This window comes from Hyperolius riggenbachi, chromosome 5 (assembly GCF_040937935.1).
Source record: "Hyperolius riggenbachi isolate aHypRig1 chromosome 5, aHypRig1.pri, whole genome shotgun sequence".
Taxonomy (NCBI): domain Eukaryota; kingdom Metazoa; phylum Chordata; class Amphibia; order Anura; family Hyperoliidae; genus Hyperolius; species Hyperolius riggenbachi.
The window spans coordinates 323,522,835-323,543,819 of record NC_090650.1 but is presented as its reverse complement, the minus strand read 5'-3'; the positions used below and the strand labels follow the sequence as shown (position 1 = coordinate 323,543,819).

Sequence of the window (20,985 nt, the reverse complement as noted above, 5' to 3'; positions counted from 1 at the left end):
AGAAAGTCACAAAATAACCCAAATGGACATCCAAGGAACTACAGACCTCTCTGTTAATGTTATGAAAACCTTTCATGATTCACTAATTAGAATGATACTGGTTAAAATGGTAACTATGAGAGAGTTCCAAGGCAAACCACTGCTAAAGAAGAGGCAAAGACTAGAGTTTTGGATTGGCCTAGTAAAAGTCCTGGATTTTTACTCCAATGTGACATTGTTGTGGCGAGACCATAAATGGGCAATTTGTAGCTGAAAACCTCCAATGTGGTTGGATTCAAGCAATTCTACAGAGATGAATGGGCCAGCAATGCCAAAGACTGACCTCCTGTTACCTGAAGCATTTGACCTTAGTTGTTATTTCTTAAGGTGGGGCAATAACAAACAAGCATTAAAAAACTCTGTATATACTCTTTTGAACTGTACTAAAGAATTAAGCAAAACTTGAGGAAATCAGGAAAGGCGCAGATATTTTTTCACACTGTGTGAGTGATGATACGTAGAAAACTGACACAGGTCAGTGACCCACAATGGCACCTTTTATCATGCCTGTTTAACTTTTTTCAGAGGGAATGCATCCATGAAATACAGGAACAGCAATAACAGATTATTACTGTAAGGCGTTAACCCAAAGCATGGCAAAACAAGACACTGTCTATAGGCAGCACTACTTAAACGCTTGCAAAACCTAATTCCTGTGCACCTGCAATGCAGCGGTTTATCAGTGTCTCAGGATTTCTGAGGATGCAATTCCCCTGTTATCCTTAGCGTACAATATTGTGCATTTCCTGGCGTGCCTGAATACCACAAATCTCTCTATTCTTGCAGCAGTTTGGGCAATTGTAAACACGTATTGAGAGTGGCAAATTGCTTTAAAGTATCAAGGCCTTTTTCTGTTAGTTCACCAAAAAATGATTTAATTTCAACAGTATCCAGATGTAGCTATTCATTGGGTAATTTGAACATCTGAATGAAACTGTTGACTGCTGCGCATCTAGAGAAATATTGATTGTCTTCCCTTGATTGAGTTTGCTCAATCAGGCAGCTGAAGTCCTCAACCTGAGCGTACAAGGAATCCACAGCACTATGTTTTATTGTAGTATTTGCAGCTAGGCACAGCGTGTAACATCCTCTCTGCCCTGAAGCTATACCTAGTAGGGCTCCAGAGTTTAGGAGGAAGCTAGCTACAGAAAGGAGGAGGACGCTGAGCTCTCTAAAAGGCTGAAATGTTGCAGAGAAGATGAATTGTGCTTAAAAGCAATGCTTGCGGTGTCGTCATTTAGAACAAGAAAATAAAACTGAGGCCTTAAGCTTCCTCTGAATAGGCAGGAGAAAAAAATAATCCTTTAAAACCGTGTACTTTTAAATGGCTCCAAAGAAACAAGTGGGTCCTTCCATTACTAGGAATGTGGAGTGGGCAAGACGTGGTCTCCCCTGGGGTTCAGAGCGTTTTTACATTATGTTCAAGATTTTCTGTCTATGAAAGGACTAGCATTATCGTATAAAAACTAGCCTCTGACTTCATTGCAGCTCTGACTTCAGCTGCCTTTAAATGAAATGCACCTATGGTCTTTTTAAAGTTCCATGCCAAGCTTGCAGGTTGTATTAATACTGTTGACACTTTTTCGTGTGACTGTTAAGAAAGCAAGCAAACAGAATTGTTTTAGAAGGTGGCAGTCTATCATTAAGCTTTGCCATACTGTATTGACCTTATGTCAGATGCTGATGTTGTAAAAACAAATATTATTTGCATGACTTTAGGAGATCCCCAACATAAGATGTGATGGACCTTAAAGACCTGAAGTGAGGGGGAAAGGGAGGCTGCCATCTTTATTTCCTTTTAACTTCCTTGCCGGTTATCCTGAGCTCAGCTCGGGGTAACCTGCGCAGGAGGATTTCTCAGGCCTCGCTGGGCCGATTTGCATAATTTCTTTCCTACACGCAGCTAGCACTTTGCTAGCTGCGTGTGGTACGCGATCGCCGCCGCTACCCGCCGATTCGCCGCTACCCGCTGAGCCGCCCCCCCCCCCAGACCCCTGCGCAGCCTGGCCAATCAGTGACAGGCAGTGCTGAGGGGTGGATCGGGATTCCCTCTATTGTCCCGACGTCCATGACGCCGGAGACGTCATCCCGCCCCGTCGCCATGGCGACCGGGGAAGCCCTGCAGGAAATCCCATTCTGAACGGGATTTCCTGCTTACTCTGATCGCCGGAGTGGGTGGGGGGATGCCGCCGCTCAGCGGCTATCATGTAGCGAGCCCTGGGCTCGCTACATGGTTTGAAAAATTAAAAAAAAAAGGGCTGCGCTGCCCCCTTGCCGGCGGGAATTGGACCAGCAAGGAGGTTAATGGGCAACTGAAGTGAGAATAATATGGATATATAAACAATACCAGTTTCTTGGCAGTCCTGCTGATCTATTTGGTAGTTTCTAAATAACACCTGAATCAAGCATGCAGCTAATGTTGTCAGATCTGACAATGTCAGTAACACCTGATCTGCTGCATGCTTGTTCAGGATCTATGGCTAAAAGTATTAGAGGCAGAGGATCAGCAGGATGGCCAGGCAACTTGTATTGCTTACAAGGAAATAAATATGGCAGCCACCATATCCCTCTCGCTTCAAGTTGTCCTTTAAACAATGTATATTGCCTGGCTGTCCTGCTGATCCAGCTGTTTAATTTAAAGTAAACCCGTGAAATTTTTAAAGGATAAAAACTGATATGTTCCTCTGTAGAGGAAAGCCTCTGGATCCTAAAGAGGCTTTCCCAGATCTCGTACAGCAGCCCATTCCAACAATGGGACCCCTGAAGTGTGGGCTCCCTGCACATGCTTACTAGCACCATCTTGGTCGGGCTCTGGCGGGAATAGCCAAGCCCAACAGAGGAGTAGCTATGCGTGGGCAAGGGGGGGGGGGGACATTTGTCGCAGCTAGAGGTTTCCCGAATGGTTCCAGGCAAACTTCGGGTGGAAAGTTCGATTCGCCCCATAATGCTCTATTGAGCAGAACTTTGACCCTTTACATCACAGTCAGCAGGCACATTGTTGCCAATCAGACTGCACTCACTCCTAGAGCCCCACCCACCCTTATAAAAGGCAAGGTCCTTGTGCCGTTTTACTCATTAGTCTGCCTACACTAATTAGTTAAGGGACAGCTGCTGACAGACTCTGCTAGGGAGAGTTTAGTTAGGCTCTTATAGGCTTGTTCCTAGCTAATTGTAGTTCCTTAAATTACTTCTTCCCTCCTCCCTCTCTCTCCCCCACTCCCTCCTCCCTCAGGGAGGAGGCTCTCATCTTCCAGGGAATTGTAGAATTTCAAAAGCCAGCTTCTATACCTTGGCCAGAAATTGAACCCAGGTCTTGGCTGGGAATTGAACCCAGGTCTGAGTGCGTGGTAGATAGCTCTCTTAACCGCTATACCACCACCAACACTACATTCTGAAACCAGCCTAGCATGTACCATTATGATATATCCAAGAGAAAAATGAGCTTGCTTAAGGATGTGTAGTATGTCAAAAGCCAACTCACATTGGCCAGGAATAGAACCCAGGCGTACCGCTCTGTAGGCTGCTAGCCTAACCATTATACCACCAACACTACATGCTGAAACTTCTTGGAGCAGTCTTACTTCCTCCCTCCAAAAGATACACATACATCCCCATAAAATCATTAAACAGCAACTGCATGCACAGTCTTTGTGAACAATTGGTTAGCGTGTTTGGCTGTTAACTAAAAGGTTGTAAGTTCAACCCCACCCAGGCATGGTCTTGCCTTTTGTGTTCAACAGTTGTCCGAAGAAAACCCCAGATTGCCATGTAGATTCATATCTCTCTCTCTCTCTCTCTCTCTCTCTCTCTCTCTCTCTCTCTCTCTCTCTCTCTCTCCTCTCTCTCTCTCTCTTTCTCTCTCTAGTAGGGAGTTTTGGGCGGAAATTGGTCATTCCATTCCGTTTGGTCGGAACGGAATTGCTTTTTCAATCCGGCAGAATTCCGAAATTGCCTGTGAAATTCTGCTGGTATCCGTTGATGCCATTGAAGTGAATTTTCAGCTTAAAACCATCAAGTCCTAGAGAGAGAGAGATATCACAATGGTACATGCTAGGCTGGCTTCAGCATGTAGTGTTGGTGGTGGTATAGGAGTTAAGAGAGCTATCTACCATGCACTCAGACCTGGGTTCAATGCCCGGCCAAGGTACGTGTAAGCTGGCTTTTGAAAGCCTACAAATCTTTAAGCAAGCTCATTTTTCTCTAGGATATATCACAATGGTACATGCTAGGCTGGTTTCAGAATGTAGTGTTGGTGGTGGTATAGCGGTTAAGAGAGCTATCTACCAAGTAAATACAATCAAGAAGTGCCTGACTCAACCAACCACCTTTATAAACACTACCCACACCTCACGTTTTAGGAGGGAGCAACCCTAATAAAAAAAGGGATCATAAATGCATGTAATAAATAGGTCAGTTGCTCATAGGTATAGTGAAAGTAGAAAAACTGGCTTTATTAAATACATTGTGCCGTGCACAGATCTAACCAATAAAAACATTTAAAATAGCCGTATGGGAACTTCTGCCACACACACACTGTTCACACATACCACCCCATTCATATCTCCCTACTGGTACCGGTACCAAGAATGGTCTGGTCTTCAGAGAGGGGGAGAGGGGGTGTTTGCTGGATGTATGCAGCGTGAAATGCGTTCTTCCCGTGTGGTCTGCCACTTGCGTGTGGAGTATATGTTTGGAGCGATCTCACCACTTCAGTTGTCCACAAATCGGTTGGATTGAGTGGTCCTCTCCTCTCAGATTTGCCTCCGGGTTTTCAAACACAACCCTTTCTTGCCGTCAGGAAAAGTCCCCAGCTCAACCCGCCCAGCCGATTGCACAGGCGGGGAGCTTTCTGGTAATCCTGCTGTACGTACAGCGGCAGGCTCTCCAAAAACACGCTGTTCAGCTGCAGTCTCACACGGAGTTCCGGCTACGGGACTTGAACCCGCCCACCTACGCGTTGCGCCCGCCCACTTGCGAGCTTCGTCAGGATGTGCGCCCATCCTGACGAAGCTCGCAAGTGGGCGGGCGCAACGCGTAGGTGGGCGGGTTCAAGTCCCGTAGCCGGAACTCCGTGTGAGACTGCAGCTGAACAGCGTGTTTTTGGAGAGCCTGCCGCTGTACGTACAGCAGGATTACCAGAAAGCTCCCCGCCTGTGCAATCGGCTGGGCGGGTTGAGCTGGGGACTTTTCCTGACGGCAAGAAAGGGTTGTGTTTGAAAACCCGGAGGCAAATCTGAGAGGAGAGGACCACTCAATCCAACCGATTTGTGGACAACTGAAGTGGTGAGATCGCTCCAAACATATACTCCACACGCAAGTGGCAGACCACACGGGAAGAACGCATTTCACGCTGCATACATCCAGCAAACACCCCCTCTCCCCCTCTCTGAAGACCAGACCATTCTTGGTACCGGTACCAGTAGGGAGATATGAATGGGGTGGTATGTGTGAACAGTGTGTGTGTGGCAGAAGTTCCCATACGGCTATTTTAAATGTTTTTATTGGTTAGATCTGTGCACGGCACAATGTATTTAATAAAGCCAGTTTTTCTACTTTCACTATACCTATGAGCAACTGACCTATTTATTACATGCATTTATGATAGCTATCTACCAAGTACTCAGACCTGGGTTCAATTCCCGGCCAAGGTATGTAAACTGGCTTTTGAAAGCCTACAAATCTTTAAGCAAGCTCATTTTTCTCTAGGATATATCATAATGGTACATGCTAGGCTGGTTTCAGAATGTAGTGTTGGTGGTGGTATAGCAGTTAAGAGAGCTATCTACCATGCACTCAGACCTGGGTTCAATTCCCGGCCAAGGTATGTAAGCTGGCTTTTGAAAGCCTACAAATCTTTAAGCAAGCTCATTTTTCTCTACGATATATCATAATGGTACATGCTAGGTTGGTTTCAGAATGTAGTGTTGGTGGTGGTATAGCAGTTAAGAGAGCTATCTACAATGCACTCAGGCCTGGGTTCAATTCCCGGCCAAGGTATGTAAGCTGGCTTTTGAAAGCCTACAAATCTTTAAGCAAGCTAATTTTTCTCTAGGATATATCATAATGGTACATGCTAGGCTGGTTTCAGAATGTAGTGTTGGTGGTGGTATAGTGGTTAAGAGAGCTATCTACCACGCACTCAGACCTGGGTTCAATTCCCGGCCAAGGTATGTAAGCTGGCTTTTGAAAGCCTACAAATCTTTAAGCAAGCTCATTTTTCTCTAGGATATATCATAATGGTACATGCTAGGCTGGTTTCAGAATGTAGTGTTGGTGGTGGTATAGCAGGTAAGAGAGCTATCTACCATGCACTCAGACCTGGGTTCAATTCCACGCCAAGGTATGTAAGCTGGCTTTTGAAAGCCTACAAATCTTTAAGCAAGCTCATTTTTCTCTAGGATATATCATAATGGTAAACGCTAGGCTGCCTTCAGCATGTAGTGTTGGTGGTGGTATAGCAGTTAAGAGAGCTATCTACCAAGCACTCAGACCTGGGTTCAATTCCTGGCCAAGACCTGGGTTCAATTCCCGGCCAAGGTATATAAGCTGGCTTTTGAAATTCTACAATTCCCTGGAAGATGAGATCCTCCGGGAGGAGGGAGAGATGGAGAGAAGGATACACTGCCTGATGTTGTAAAGCAGTGTAGGCCTGTAATTGAACATTGAATGAGATTTGTGACCTTAAAATAGGGGTTTATGTGAAATCTAGATTTTTGCCTGGGACTTTTGATGTGTATTTCACTCAATCATGTCTTACTCCAGGTATTAGATCCCTTGAAACATGTTTTCTATCATTTTTCCAGCCGGTAGAAATTTTTCAGTTCACCTCCTTATTGAAGTCTATTGCGGTTCGCGAAAGTTCGCGCGAACCGAACCTTCCGCGAAAGTTTGTGAACGGGGTTCGTGAACTGAAGATCGGAGGTTCGCGACATCTCTAGTCGCAGCACTGTGAGGGCGCTCAGCACGGCCATTGCACCCCCACATGCATTAGAGGGGGCTCGCTGGCTGCCCGAAGTGCCCCTGCTTCTCTCCTCCCTCTGCAGAAGCGTAAACAGCAGCAGAATAAGGCTATCTAAAGGTTGCACATCTGGCACATTTGGCTATTTAAAGGGGGGCACATCTGGCTATCTAAATGGGGTGAGGGGGCACATATAGCTATCTAAATAACTTTTGACTCCACCCATGACCACATTTTGATGTGCGGCCGTGTCCAATTTGTCCAGAGGTAGACGCAAAAACTGTCTTTGTCCCCCTGCACTGAAAACCCTAGCTATGCCTCTGAAGCCCAAATGGGTCAGTGCTACTGCATAGGCGCAGCTGCTTAGAAGCCCAGACTCATTCTGGCCTGGATTTTTCTGAAGGAAGCCGAGCAGGATAGTGCTGGTGCTCCAGCATGACAAGCTCAAAATGTTCTTATTCGGGGGTCGCAGAGCTGGAACAGGCCTGTGAAAGACGACGAGGGAAGCCTCTTTAGGATGCAGAGGCTTCCCCCTCCCGATAGGGGCACTTTCTTCTCTACAGCTATATTTAAAGTTTGTCTGCATTTGCCAAATGCTTGTTTCAGGTGTAAGATCAGCAGGATGCCAGGCAACATGTATTGTGTATTGAAATACATGTGGAAACCTCCATATCCCTCTCAGGTCAGGTGTCCTTTCATGAAGCTCTTAGATGAACTAGGTATATACTTGCAATTGTCAACCAAGACCATTTTAAGAGATCATTTTCAGCAGAAGTTTAGGAACAAGGGCTGTATAAACACTCTGCTTGACTCTCGTTCTGCAGCTTGCTGCTGTTTGGAGATGGGGAGGTAAGCACAAGTGGCATCTGGCTGCAGTCATTATCAGAAGGAACAAAGATATGATGTAAGAGCAATCCATCCTTGTGCATTACTGGAGGGAAGGCTAATGACGCTGGTGGACACCTGTAGAATCTTTAGATTTCTGTCTGACCATTAGGAATATTGTTTCTGCCAAGGAAACTGTAACGTATGTAGCTATGTATGTACATTGGGTTGCAAAAGTATTCGGCCCCCTTGAAGTTTTCCACATTTTGTCACATTACTGCCACAAACATGCATCCATTTTATTGGAATTCCACGTGAAAGACCAATACAAAGTGGTGTACATGTGAGAAGTGGATCGAAAATCATACATCATTCCAAACATTTTTTACAAATAATTAACTGCAAAGTGGGGTGTGCGTAATTATTCGGCCCCCTGAGTCAATACTTTGTAGAACCACCTTTTGCTGCAATTACAGCTGCCAGTCTTTTAGGGTATGTCTCTACCAGCTTTGCACATCTAGATACTGAAATCCTTGTTCATTCTTCTTTGCAAAACAGCTCCAGCTCAGTCAGATTAGATGGACAGCGTTTGTGAACAGCAGTTTTCAGATCTTGCCACAGATTCTCGATTAGATTTAGATCTGGAGTTTGACTGGGCCATTCTAACACATAGATATGTTTTGTTTTAAACCATTCCATTGTTGCCCTGGCTTTATGTTTAGGTTCATTGTCCTGCTGGAAGGTGAACATCCGCCCCAGTCTCAAGTCTTTTGCAGACTCCAAGAGGTTTTCTTCCAAGTTTTCCCTGTATTTGGCTCCATCCATCTTCCCATCAACTCTGGCCAGCTTCCCTGTCCCTGCTGAAGAGATGCACCCCCCGAGCATGATGCTGCCACCACCATATTTGACAGTGGGGATGGTGTGTTCAGAGTGATGTGCAGTGTTAGTTTTCTGCTACACATAGCGTTTTGCATTTTGGCTAAAAAGTTCCATTTTGATCTCATCTGACCAGAGCACCTTCTTCCACATGGTTGGCTTGTGGCAAACTGCAAACGGGACTTCTTATGCTTTCTGTTAACAATGCCTTTCTTTTTTCCACTCTTCCATAAAGGCCAACTTTGTACAGTGCATGACTAATAGTTGTCCTATGGACAGAGTCTCCCACCTGAGCTGTAGATCTCTGCAGCTTGTCCATAGTCACCATGGGCCTCTTGACTGCATTTCTGATCAGCGCTCTCCTTGTTCGGCCTGTGAGTTTAGGTGGATGGCCTTGTCTTGGTAGGTTTACAGTTGTGCCATACTCCTTCCCTTTTCTGAATGATCGCTTGAACAGTGCTCCGTGGGATGTTAAAGGCTTTGGAAATCTTTTTGTAGCCTAAGCCTGCTTTAAATTTCTCAATAACTTGATCCCTGACCTGTCTTGTGTGTTCTTTGGACTTCACGGTGTTGTTGCTCCCAACATTCTCTTAGACAACCTCTGAGGCCCTCACAGAGCAGCTGTATTTGTACTGACATTAGATTACACACAGGTGCACTCTATTTAGTACAAGCAGAAGGAAGTAGAAGGTTGGCACTACAGCGGCAAACATATACAACTCAACACCAGAGACTTGCAATAGATGTAGGAGGACTTCAAATACACCTCTTCTTAGAAACCTCTTTAGCGTGCTCAAGCTTAAAGTTTTGATAACAGACGAGTAAGAGACATGAAAAAGCTGGCACTGCTGCAGGTGTTCAATGTATTGCTACAACATCATAGAGTGCAGATGTGCAGATATACAACATCAAATAAAGTTGCAATTGGTGGAGCACATACCCTGTGGGAAGAGGCGTGGGTGGTGGTGGGTGCTGCGCACTGGATGCCTGATGGTCGTTTCGCGCTATACAGCGCTTCTACGGAGGCTACCTCCATAGAAGCGCTGTATTGAGTAGCCTCCGTAGAAGTGCTGTATAGCGCGAAACGGCCGTCAGGCATCCAGTGCCCAGCACCCACCACCACCCACGCCTCTTCCCACAGGGTATGTCCTCCACCAATTGCAACTTTATTTGATGTTGTATATATGCACATCTGCACTCTATGATGTTGTAGCAATAAATTGAACACCTGCAGCAGTGCCAGCTTTTCCATTTCTTTTACTCGTCTGCACTATTTAGTCATTAGCACTCATCAGGCAATGTCTATAGGCAACTGACTGCACTCAGATCAAAGGAGGCCGAATAATTATGCACACACCACTTTGCAGTTATTTATTTGTAAAAAAAAATGTTTGGAATCATGTATGATTTTCGTTCCACTTCTCATGTGTACACCACTTTGTATTGGTCGTTCACGTGGAATTCCAATAAAATTGATTCATGTTTGTGGCAGTAATATGACAAAATGTGGAAAACTTCAAGGGGGCCGAATACTTTTGCAACCCACTGTATGTAGGAAATCGTCTTCATGTTAAAGAAACCCAACATCTAAGAGTTGGACATTGATGACAATTTTATGTTGTCTATGTGTTGAATGCCATGTATCTCTGTGAAAAATGGTTTTCTCTGTCCAAGATAGCAAAGACTAATGTGATGTGAATTCCAGCTTGACGTTTTCTCTTGCTCAACACTGAGTATCCCCTTCCTGGGCTGAACAGGAACTTTGCATAGGACTAGTGAGTTCCAGAAGGCTGATGGCTACCTGCCAGTTTGACTGAGTAACCCTGTCAGAGTTCTGGCCCTGCTTGCAGGAATGGTGCTTCCTTTTGAGCAAGAAATGTAACCATAGTAAAATTTTCACTTTCTCTCTACGTCCGTCAGGTAAAAAAGCGTCCATCAGGCATAAATTAGGATATTAAATGCTTGTATAATGTATAAATGAACTAGAACTCCAATGAGGGAACAACTTAAAATTACAGCTGAGCCTATGCATGTGGCTAATTCAACCAAAAAATTACAACTAAATCAATAACTTTCATTAAAAGTGATCCGTCATCAAGCAACATACTTGTCTGTCAGAGGCTGTCTGTTTAGGACTTGCATGCTAATTGTAGGGCAGTGGGTCACCTGGTGACAAATGATGTGATTGACATCACCACTTTGGAATAAATATGTGGCTTGTGAGTCTTAAACTGGATCTATCCATCAAAGAGGCATTAAGCCTTTTTCATGTGTGGTTTCACCTCAATAGTTTGCACTTGATGGTAAGCACTATTAAATTAGGATGACGGATTTGCTACAAAGTAGAATTAACACAGTACCAAAAAGAACCTGTGTGGCTTTCAGAGATCCTAGGCTATCCTCTTGTAGCTGTAAGGGGTGAGGGTGTGGTAGCCATTTTAGATAAGTTATGCTCTGACTACTTCCCATGAGTCAGTGCAGCATCCTGCAGAAGGTTTCTTTGAATCTTTGAAAAGTTTATTAGGGATCAGTGGTGCTTTGCAAGGAGCTGTTAACCATACGTTTTTGGTACGGGAAGTGGCTGCTGTTTGGGCTCCTGACCAGGTGATTTAAAAATGATTTATCTACCATCCAATGGTCAAGAAGCTTATACATGAGCAAAACAAGCTCTGCAAATAAACGCCTACACAAATTTAGAAAAAGATTAATGCCTGGAGTGGGGTTTGCACTGAAGAATTACTCTCAATAATAATTTGCTTAGTAGGCCCGGTTTGTGCACTTTTTTTTCTCCTATATGGAGTCTCTGCCTCTTCCAACTTTGCCTGACCCCACTGTAATGAGATCCTCTCATATAAGCGATTGGTGACGACTTCTGGCTGATAGCTGATCTGTGCCTCTGCAAAGTGTCCTGTTGTTTTCTGCTGCTCAGGGCTAACTGACAAATTGTGTTTACTCAGTTCAGCTTTGTCTCTGCTCTGTGCTAGGGCATTGGAGCACTTGGGCCAATGTAGATGTAAATACTGCACTACTGAGTCACAGCTGCACTAGCAAAATGCACTAGTTGGCCTGAATGTGAGCTTCTACATACCACCCTGCACTGCTTCCTGTCTCCCTGGTTGGTGCTGTGTCGAGTGCTGTAGGCATAGTGTACTGATAATACACACACATATATATATATATATATAGATATGTCATCCACAAGAAAAAAAGCTCCAGGAGCAGCTCACCATAGCCTTTTAAAAAGTAACTTTTAATGACGTCCCATGTAAAACATCTATGCAGCTTTAAAAGTGGACAAGGTTGTATACTTATCAGGCACATGTTGACACAGGTGCGGAGGATAGTCGACGGCCGTTTCGCCCCTGCAATTGGGGCTTTCTCGCTTTTTTTTTCCCTCTATGGCAATACATATATATATATATATATATATATATATATATACATACACACACAGTGGGATGCAAAAGTTTGGACAACCTTGTTAATCGTCATGATATTTCTGTATAAATCGTAAATTGTTGATTGTTACGATAAAAAAATGTCAGCTAAGTATATCATATAGGAGACTCACACAGTGATATTTGAGAAGTGAAATGAAGTTTATTGGATTTACAGAAAGTGCACAATAATTGTTTAAATAAAATTAGGCAGGTGCATACATTTGGGCACTGTTGTCATTTTATTGATTCCAAAACCTTTAGTACGAATTATTGGAACTCAAATTGGCTTGGTAAGCTCATTGACCCCTGACCTACATACACAGGTGAATCCAGTTATAAAAAAAAGTATGTAAGGGGGTCAATTGTGAGTTTCCCTCCTCTTTTAATTTTCACTGAAGAGGGGCAACATGGGGGTCTCTAAACAACTCTCAAATGACCTGAAGACAAAGATTGTTCACCATCATGGCTTATGGGAAGGATACAGAAAGCTGTCTCAGAGATTTCAGCTGTCTGTTTCCACAGTTATGAACATATTGAAGAAATTGAAGACCACAAGCTCAGTTCAAGTTAAGGCTCGACGTGGCACACCAAGAAAAATCTTGGATAAACAGAAGCGACGAATGGTGAGAACAGTCAGTCAACCCACAGACCAGCACCAAGGACCGACAAGTCACTGTGCATTGTTCAATCATTCAGCGCACTTTACACAAGGAGATGCTGTATGTGAGAGTGATGCAGATGAAGCCTTTTCTCCACCCACAGCACAAACAGTTTGGAATAAGATGCTGTGGACTGAGGAAACTAAAATTGAGTTATTTGGGCATAACAAGGGGCGTTATGCATGGAGGAAAAAGAACACAGCATTCCAAGAAAAACACCTGCTACCTACAGTAAAATATGGTGGTGGTTCCATCATGCTGTGGGGCTGTGTGGCCAGTGCAGGGATTGGGAATCATGTCAAAGTTGAAGGATGCATGGATTCCACTCAGTATCAGCAGATTCTGGAGACCAATATCCAGGAATCAGTGACAAAGCTGAAGCTGCGCTGGGACTGGTTCTTTTAACAAGACAATGACCCTAAACACTGCTCAAAATCCACTAAGGCATTCATGTAGAGGAACAAGTACAACATTCTGGAAGGGCCATCTCAGTTCCCAGATCTGAATATAATTGAAAATCTGTGGTGTGAGTGAAAGAGAGCTGTCCATGCTCGGAAGCCATCAAACCTGAATGAACTAGAGATGGTTTGTAAAGAGGAATAGTCCAAAATACCTTCAACCAGAATCCAGACTCTCATTGGAACCTACAGGAAGCGTTTAGAGGCTGTAATTTCTGCAAATGGAGGATCTACTAAATATTGAATTCATTTCTTTTTTTGTGGTGCCCAAATTTACGCACCTGAATAATTTGGTTTAAACAATTATTGCACACTTTCTGTAAATCCAATAAACTTAATTTCACTTCTCAAATATCACTGTGGGTGTCTCCTATAATATATATTTAACTGACATTTTTTATCAACCAACGATTTATACAGGAAAATCATGTCGATTAAGACGGTTGCCCAAACGTCCGCATCCCACTGTATATATGTGTGTGTGTGTGTATAATAGTACATATATCTATCCCTCCCCACCACCCACCTCTTATTCCTTATGCTAACCCCCAACCCCACCTATGCCTATGCTTGCTGGGTAAAAACTATGTGTGCATTGGTTGGGGCCCCGGTCCAAGCAGTGTTTTCCCCGGGTGGATTGCAGTGTTTTCTGTTAGTCAGGGGGTGGCTGGTGATGGTAGGATTAGGGTGGCAAAAAGTATAACTCCAGCCCTGTGAGCTTCCCCAGTGGACAAATGGGACTGATGATGAATTTTTCAGACAGCAAAGTGCATTGTCATTCATCCAATGAATGGCACTCAGATGCTGTGGAGTGTCAGCAGACCCAGCATTGGACACGTATGACACGTCTGAGCAATACAGATACAATACTGCTTGGACCGAGTCTTGAGCAGTGCCAACCGAGCCTATGTGTGGGCTATATATTGGATCTAAATGTACAGTCACAGAATGATGTATGTGACTTTGCTGACAGCTGGTCCTCTGCCAGTGCCAATATGTGAGTATATCTAATGTTAGCAAAACAATCAATATAAAAATGAATAAGTAATCTTGATCAAAGTGTCATTTTTGTGTGTCCCGTTTTTGTATTTATTAGGTGAAATTACGCATTATGTTGAATAAGGCAACATTTTAATAAGCTTCAGCCAGTCCAGAGCTGTAATTTTATTAGCTAAGCTGCTCAGGTCTGTGTGTATTGAGTGGATTTGTTTTTGCTTGGCGATGGAGAAGCATGCCAGTGAAGCATTAGCAAGATAAGCACTCAGACCTTGCTGTCATGTGCTCAGTTATAATTCATGAATACACCATTGGGAATTGCTTATCTCTTTCAGTGGAGTTAATGCATTTCTGCAGGGACCTGCTGACAGCACCCTGATCCGCGGCCTCCTGGTTCCTGTTCATTCATTGACTCTGCTGGGTGCTGTTTCTGTATGGAAATGCCGTATCCTCCTTGGTGTTAAAGGAAATTAAATGTTATCAACCGCTATGAATTTAAATTCACGTTAACACTTGCTAATGGTAATGCACATTTTTCTTCAAAGTGTTATCTTTTTATGTGATGATTTTTTTTTTTAAATGCCTTTTGAAGAGGTTTTCAATTAGAAAGTAACAAATCAGCCATGTTGTACAAACACAGATTCAGCAAGTAAAAAAACGCAGGTCTTGTATATTCACCAGATGAGTCCTTGAGGGCTCTTTCACACCAAAAATTGTGAAAACACTATCACAAATGCATTTTACATTACAGGTTTCGTGATTTTTCACTATATTGGCCTCAATAGAAACGCAGGAAAAATGCAGCAGAACTACGATTGCCTTTGTTAGAAAATCAGAAACTCATTCAGGATGAATGTATTCCCACGATTCTAATCGTATCTTTACTGTACTTGCATTTGGAAAATCGCAAGTCTTTTCAAAATCAAAATGGAATGCAGCCAGTGTGAAAGGGCCCTGAATCCTTTTTGGAAGATGATCTTTTTGATGTATTTCTCTGAATAAATGTAAAATGTACACTTCCAGAAATCTATTATATTTATTCCTGTTTGCCCCTACTGGCACTCTCTTTGCTTTTCATGCGACCTTCTCTAAATCATATCTACACCACTTATTCTCTTCAGTATTTGCCTATTAGAATTGTAATGGGAGAGGAGGAAGCAGCACCCAAGTGATGACCACAAATGCTTTGCATTGCATTGAGAAGTACAAAGCTGGAGGTGCCCATCAATTTCACATTTGGTACCCTGCAGATCTGATCACCCTGATCAATTTCAATGAGAATCGATTACCTTAAAAATGTCCAGTCGATTCTGACCAAAAATTGATCAGAAGTATCTAGTAGACAGGGCGTGAAATCTAGGTCTGGCGGGAGCGGATCAATAGTCGATTGTTAGGCCATAGCTCTGCACTGTATTCAACCAGGGATAGTTGTAGTCAGCCAACTTTGCTACACCGGAACTACGCGTAGTGTTACGCAATTACGCTTCACCAAACTACGGCTTTAAAATCAAATATTTGTATGCATTTCGTAGAATACGCATTTAAATACGCAATTACACGTAGTGCGAAGCGTAGTGTATGCGGATTCTTATGCCATATGCAGAAAATTTTACGCATTAATTCCTCTTTAAATGCTTATACCGGGAACTCTTCTATGCGTACATTCCCCTTTCCAATGCGTAAATTTGTAAGCATACAATCGCACGCAGAAAATTAGCTGCGAGTAACGCATTCGTAGTTCACTACGCAATACACATGTTAACTACGCATAGTGGGCGTAAGCTACGCGTAGCGGTACTTCGCTACGTGTAAATTCGTAAGCGTAGTTTTGAAACTTCACCTACAAACTACGATGCGTAGATGCAAACTATGATGCGTAAATTTGCACTGGCGTAGTTTCTGCTCATCCCTGTATTGAACACGTGAAAGTATTGGGCACCTTGACAACTTAAAAGAAGCACAAGAGGAACCCAAATACTTCAATATGTATGGCAAAAGGTTATTCACAAAGGTTGGTTGCATAAGGGGCAACCGACCACTTGAAGCAGGTGGAGCTGTATAACCCTACCCCACTTTGGGTGTCCAACCTGGACTGGATGCAATCGCCTCTTGGTAAAAAACACAAGCAAGGCCTACACAACCATGTGGGGCTGAGTGTATGTCTCCAAGCCAACCTGGTGGAGGTGGTGGAGGTATAAAGCACAAAAGGGTTAAGAGGTGCCCAAGGATGAATAAAACTAAAGTTAAAAACACATGTGAGTGAGAAAGCTCTCACTGGAAGCGTCCTGTGTCCTGTGTTTCTGACTGAGCTGTCTGCAGAGAGCAGAGGAAATGTATCTTATGAGCAACATAAACATTTATAATTGTGTGTGAAATCTGACACCAGAGGCATTTCATATACTGTAACTCTGCAGTCTGCAGTGCAATATTGAAGCAGAGATTCATTCAAATGTTTACACAGCTACTCAAACATTATTTGTACATTGTCATTTTAAAACAATAGGTTTGATAGTGTTCCTTTAACTCCCACATTCTGGCATTCTCTAAATACATGTCTCTTGTTTAACATGCACAAGCAGTCTAAAATGCTAAAATTGTTTATGTCCTATATTATTTCAGATCTGTGCAAATTAAATGTGTAAACATGGCCTTTACTATCGTGTTGAACTGCTATTTCTACAAACAATCTGTAACTTGCAGTATGTGTTTCAGGGAGTACTAATAGTGCATGGCTTTAGTTATTTATCAGTTGGCTTTTGTTTGGAGGTTTGTGTCATAGTTTATCTTGGCCTAAGTGTTATGATGAAAGACATCTAAATGTACGCTACACAGAAGAATGTAAATTAAAAAAAAAAAAAAACTTAGACAACGCTTTTGTGTTTTTCCAGGAGAAAAAGGGATTCTTCACAGTTGTGATTCCCTATGCAAGTAAAATTTTTCCTATGCTGCTGGCAGTGCTGCAGAAGTTCCCGTCTTAAGTAGGGCAAGGATGACTTTATCTTGTTTCCCCCGGTCTTCTTAGGTGAAAGATCACCGTGAGATGACACAGCCAAGTAGTTAAGCTGAAATCCGGGCTGGTGTTTTATTAATTTTGCACAAAGATAAATCCTGAAATTCTGACAAACTCCATGACAGGTGAAATTCCTTCTCACAGAATCTGCTCAGCAAGAGGCTGCTCATTTTGTTCTGTTCTGAGGCAGGCAACAGGAGGGCAGCTTTATAATCAGCCCTCAAAGGACCCCCAGCTGCCCCAGAGTCTTGAGCTGATTGAATAACTCCTAGGCCTCTTCCCCTAGGCCTCCATCAGCAGGAGTCCTGTGGAAAGCAATCTCCTGCAGACTGGCACTGAAGTGAGCTTTAAACTACTATTTTCTGCTCTCCAGAGGAGCCTGAAGTACTAAAAGATAGATGGACTGCAGATATTTTATGAGAAACTGTCAGAGGAAGAGCAGGATAAATGTTTTTTTTTTTTTTTTTTTTTTTGCTTGTTTGTGTCATGATACACCACGCTGTTTAATATTTTTATTTCCCGCCCCCCACAAAATAAGAAATTAATTAGCTGGTAACCTTTTATTTATTTTTGTTTTTGTTTTTTTTGTTTAGTTGTTTTTTTCCCCCTTTTCTTTTTATGTTAATATTCACATGGAGGCCTTTTGCTTAACCACAGTTGCAGCAAATCAGGAACATTTGCACTGAAATATTTATGACAGAATGAAAAATTGGATTCATTTTCTGGCCTCTAGCCGAACTGTCTGCAACTTTGTGCAGCATTATTTAGCATTGCTTATTCCATGTCTTTATATCGGGGCCAGCTTCCTAGACAGGCTGCCTCTACTTTCCAAGGGATCATAGTAAAAGGGATCCGTCATACTGTATATAAATAATGTGTTTGGCTACATATTTATAGGGGAAAAACTTAAAGGCTATTGCTACATCCGCTGTAACTTGATTATTTAACGGCAAGATTAAACAGTAGGAGCCCACTAAAGACATTGGTTAAAGTTAACAAAAGCTGTTTTTCTTTTACATTGGCAAAGAATTGAATTTCAGAATTTAGTAAGCTCATAACAGACTCAGACAAGATTTTAAAAAATATTTTTTTTTCCAGTAGTAGTAAATACAAGAACATATTGAAAGGACTGTCTAATCCAGCTTGTTGTCATTGAGAACATTAACATTCCTGCATGTTTATGGATCTAATATGAACTGGGAAGGAGTAGAGTAGATGTTTGCTTTTGCAGTAAATATTCCATAAAATGTTTTTGCAGATAGAAAAGTGACAATGACATCTGAGACACAAATATATTTGTGATGTTATGTGCCATTTTTTTTGTGTTATTATTATTATTTTTACTGCTTGTACCTTTTAATCAGAACTAGTGTTCTTTGACAAACCAGCACTGAAGATCGATTCAATAAACAGAGGAGTGCACAATAAAATAAGGATGACCTAGAAAATAATTAGGCTTCAATTTACAAAGCATTACCACATTCGGTAGTGCAAAAGACAACTGATTTTATCGATCATTTCGAAAAATGAGGTTGATTCATTAAGCTGTGCTGCTAAAGCAACACCTTTTAATGAGAGTAGCGCAAGTTATGCGCACGCTATGCACAGTAGTGCAGCGTAGCGTGCGCTGCTAACTTGCTTCCCCCCCTTTAAGTAACAGCAGCTCCACTTATCCCGCCCTGTTCCCCGGCGGGTCCAGTGGCTTTAATGGACTGGATCCCCACACTTTGATTGGCCCAATAGGCTGCCTGTCACTTGCATTGCACTACAGCGCATAGCGTGCACATAACTCGTGCTCCTCTCATTAAGCTGCGCTGCTTCAGGAGCGCAGCTTAATTAATCAACCCCAATGTCAATTTATAAAGGCTTTTACTGCATGGCAAGCAGAAATTACCAACCAGTGAGGTGAATTACCAACTTGTGTGGTAAATACCTCAACACATGTCAGTAAATAGCAATTCATGAAGATGAAAACATGCAGTAAAGCCCAGAAACATGTGCGGTGATTACCTCCAGTTCTGATGTGTGTTGGAAAGTGTGCGGTAGCCCATGACTCACAGAAGCACTGAGGAATAACCGATGACTGACAGGAGCAAAGAGCCAATAAGAACATCCTCTGTCTCCTGCAAGTCCCCCTGATATGCTCCGATACCTTCTAGGGGGGGGTCAAGCTTCTCTACCCCCCAGGCAGCGGAGGAGAGAGCTGCAGCCCTTCAGACGTTTAACCCTTTAGATTCCTGTCTTAAAATGCAGAGGAGCTAGCGGGGAAATCATCTAAGCATGGCCTTTCTTGTATTTATTGAAAGAGATTCAGATCCTGACATATCGCAGTTTATGGCATTTTTCATTGATTCCAATAATAAAACCTATCTATGGTAACAACCCAACACTTAAGGAAATGGCGCACACCATCAAAGTCTTATAGTTATTGTGTGTGTGTGTGCGTGTGCGTGCGTGTGCGTGCGTGCGTGCGCGCGTGTGTGTGTGTGTGTGTGTGTGTGTGTGTGTGTGTAATGTGCAAATAACTGGCACATACAGTATGACATACTTTACACTCCCACACACTAGAACAGATACACACAATGGAACAAGTTGGGTGGGAGGCCTCCATAAAGGTTTGCATTGAAAAATGAATAGTATGACCTACTTGTAAACTAATTCCTTCACTATGCCTGCTACAACATGACTGGGAAACTCTGATGAGACCAAGATAAACGTATTTGGTGCAGATGGTGTGTGGTGGCTACCAGGTGAGAAATACAAAGACAAGCATGTCTTACCTACAGTCAAGCATGGTGGTGGTGCATGGTGGAAGCATGGTGGTGGGAATGTCAGGGTTTGGGGCTGCATGAGTGCTGCCAGCACTGGGGAGCTGCAGTTCTTTGAGTGAACCATGAATGCCAACATGTACTGTGGCATACTGAAGCAGAGCATGTTCCCCCTCCCAACAGAAACTTGGCTGGTTGCTAAAGAAAGTAAGAATAAAGGTGCTGGAATGGTCAAGCATGTCTCCAGACTTAAACTCTATTGGGCATTTATGGGGTATCCTCAAAAGGTTGGAGAAGTGAAAGGTCTCTAACATCCACCAGCTTTGTCATGGTGGAGTGGAAGAGGATTCCCGTGGCAACCTGTGAAGCTCTAGTGAACACTATGCCCATTGCCCAAGAGGGTTAAGGCAGTGCTGGATAAAAAATTACAGGCACACAAAATATTGATACTTTGAGTGAGCACAGTTTTGACATTATTCATTTAGGGTGTACTTATTTTTGTGGCCAGCGATTTAGACATTAATGGCTGTGTGTTGAGTTATTTTGATGGGTCTGCAAATTTACACCGTTATTCAAGCTGCACTCTGACTAATTTACATTGTATCAAACTATCATATCTTCAGTGTTGTCCCTTGAAAAGATATAATAAACTATGTACAAGAATGTAAGAGAGATACTTTAAATGACACCATTAGAAAATTATTATGAAAAATTATGATTATACAAGGTTGATTTTTTTTCTATACATATGATAAGCTTATCATTTGAATTATTACCCTAAGAGTCGGGGAGGAGGGGGGGAGGGGTCCTGATTGCACCTGGTCAAACTCCCTGGATGATAATATGGTAGAGTGTATGTTGGTCTTCTGCATGTGGTCTCCCCATACATACCTTCCCATACATTTTAAGCAGAAACTGCTCCTTCAGTCAGTGAAAGAGGGGAAAGGCGCAGCCAA

General features: G+C 42.9%; 1 protein-coding gene and 1 long non-coding RNA gene across 5 annotated transcripts in view; one reads left to right on the top strand and one right to left on the bottom strand.

The window, feature by feature from the left end:
- Positions 1–20,985, top strand: part of ZNF521 (zinc finger protein 521) — a 404,909-nt gene that overhangs the window by 346,004 nt on the left and 37,920 nt on the right. The gene's annotated exons all lie outside the window — the stretch shown is intronic.
- The window catches only part of LOC137518884 (uncharacterized), a 74,549-nt gene continuing 68,003 nt past the window's right edge, over positions 14,440–20,985 (bottom strand). The window contains exon 5 of the long non-coding RNA XR_011020918.1: positions 14,440–14,704. This is a non-coding gene — a long non-coding RNA (uncharacterized lncRNA). The remainder of the gene's footprint in view (positions 14,705–20,985) is intronic.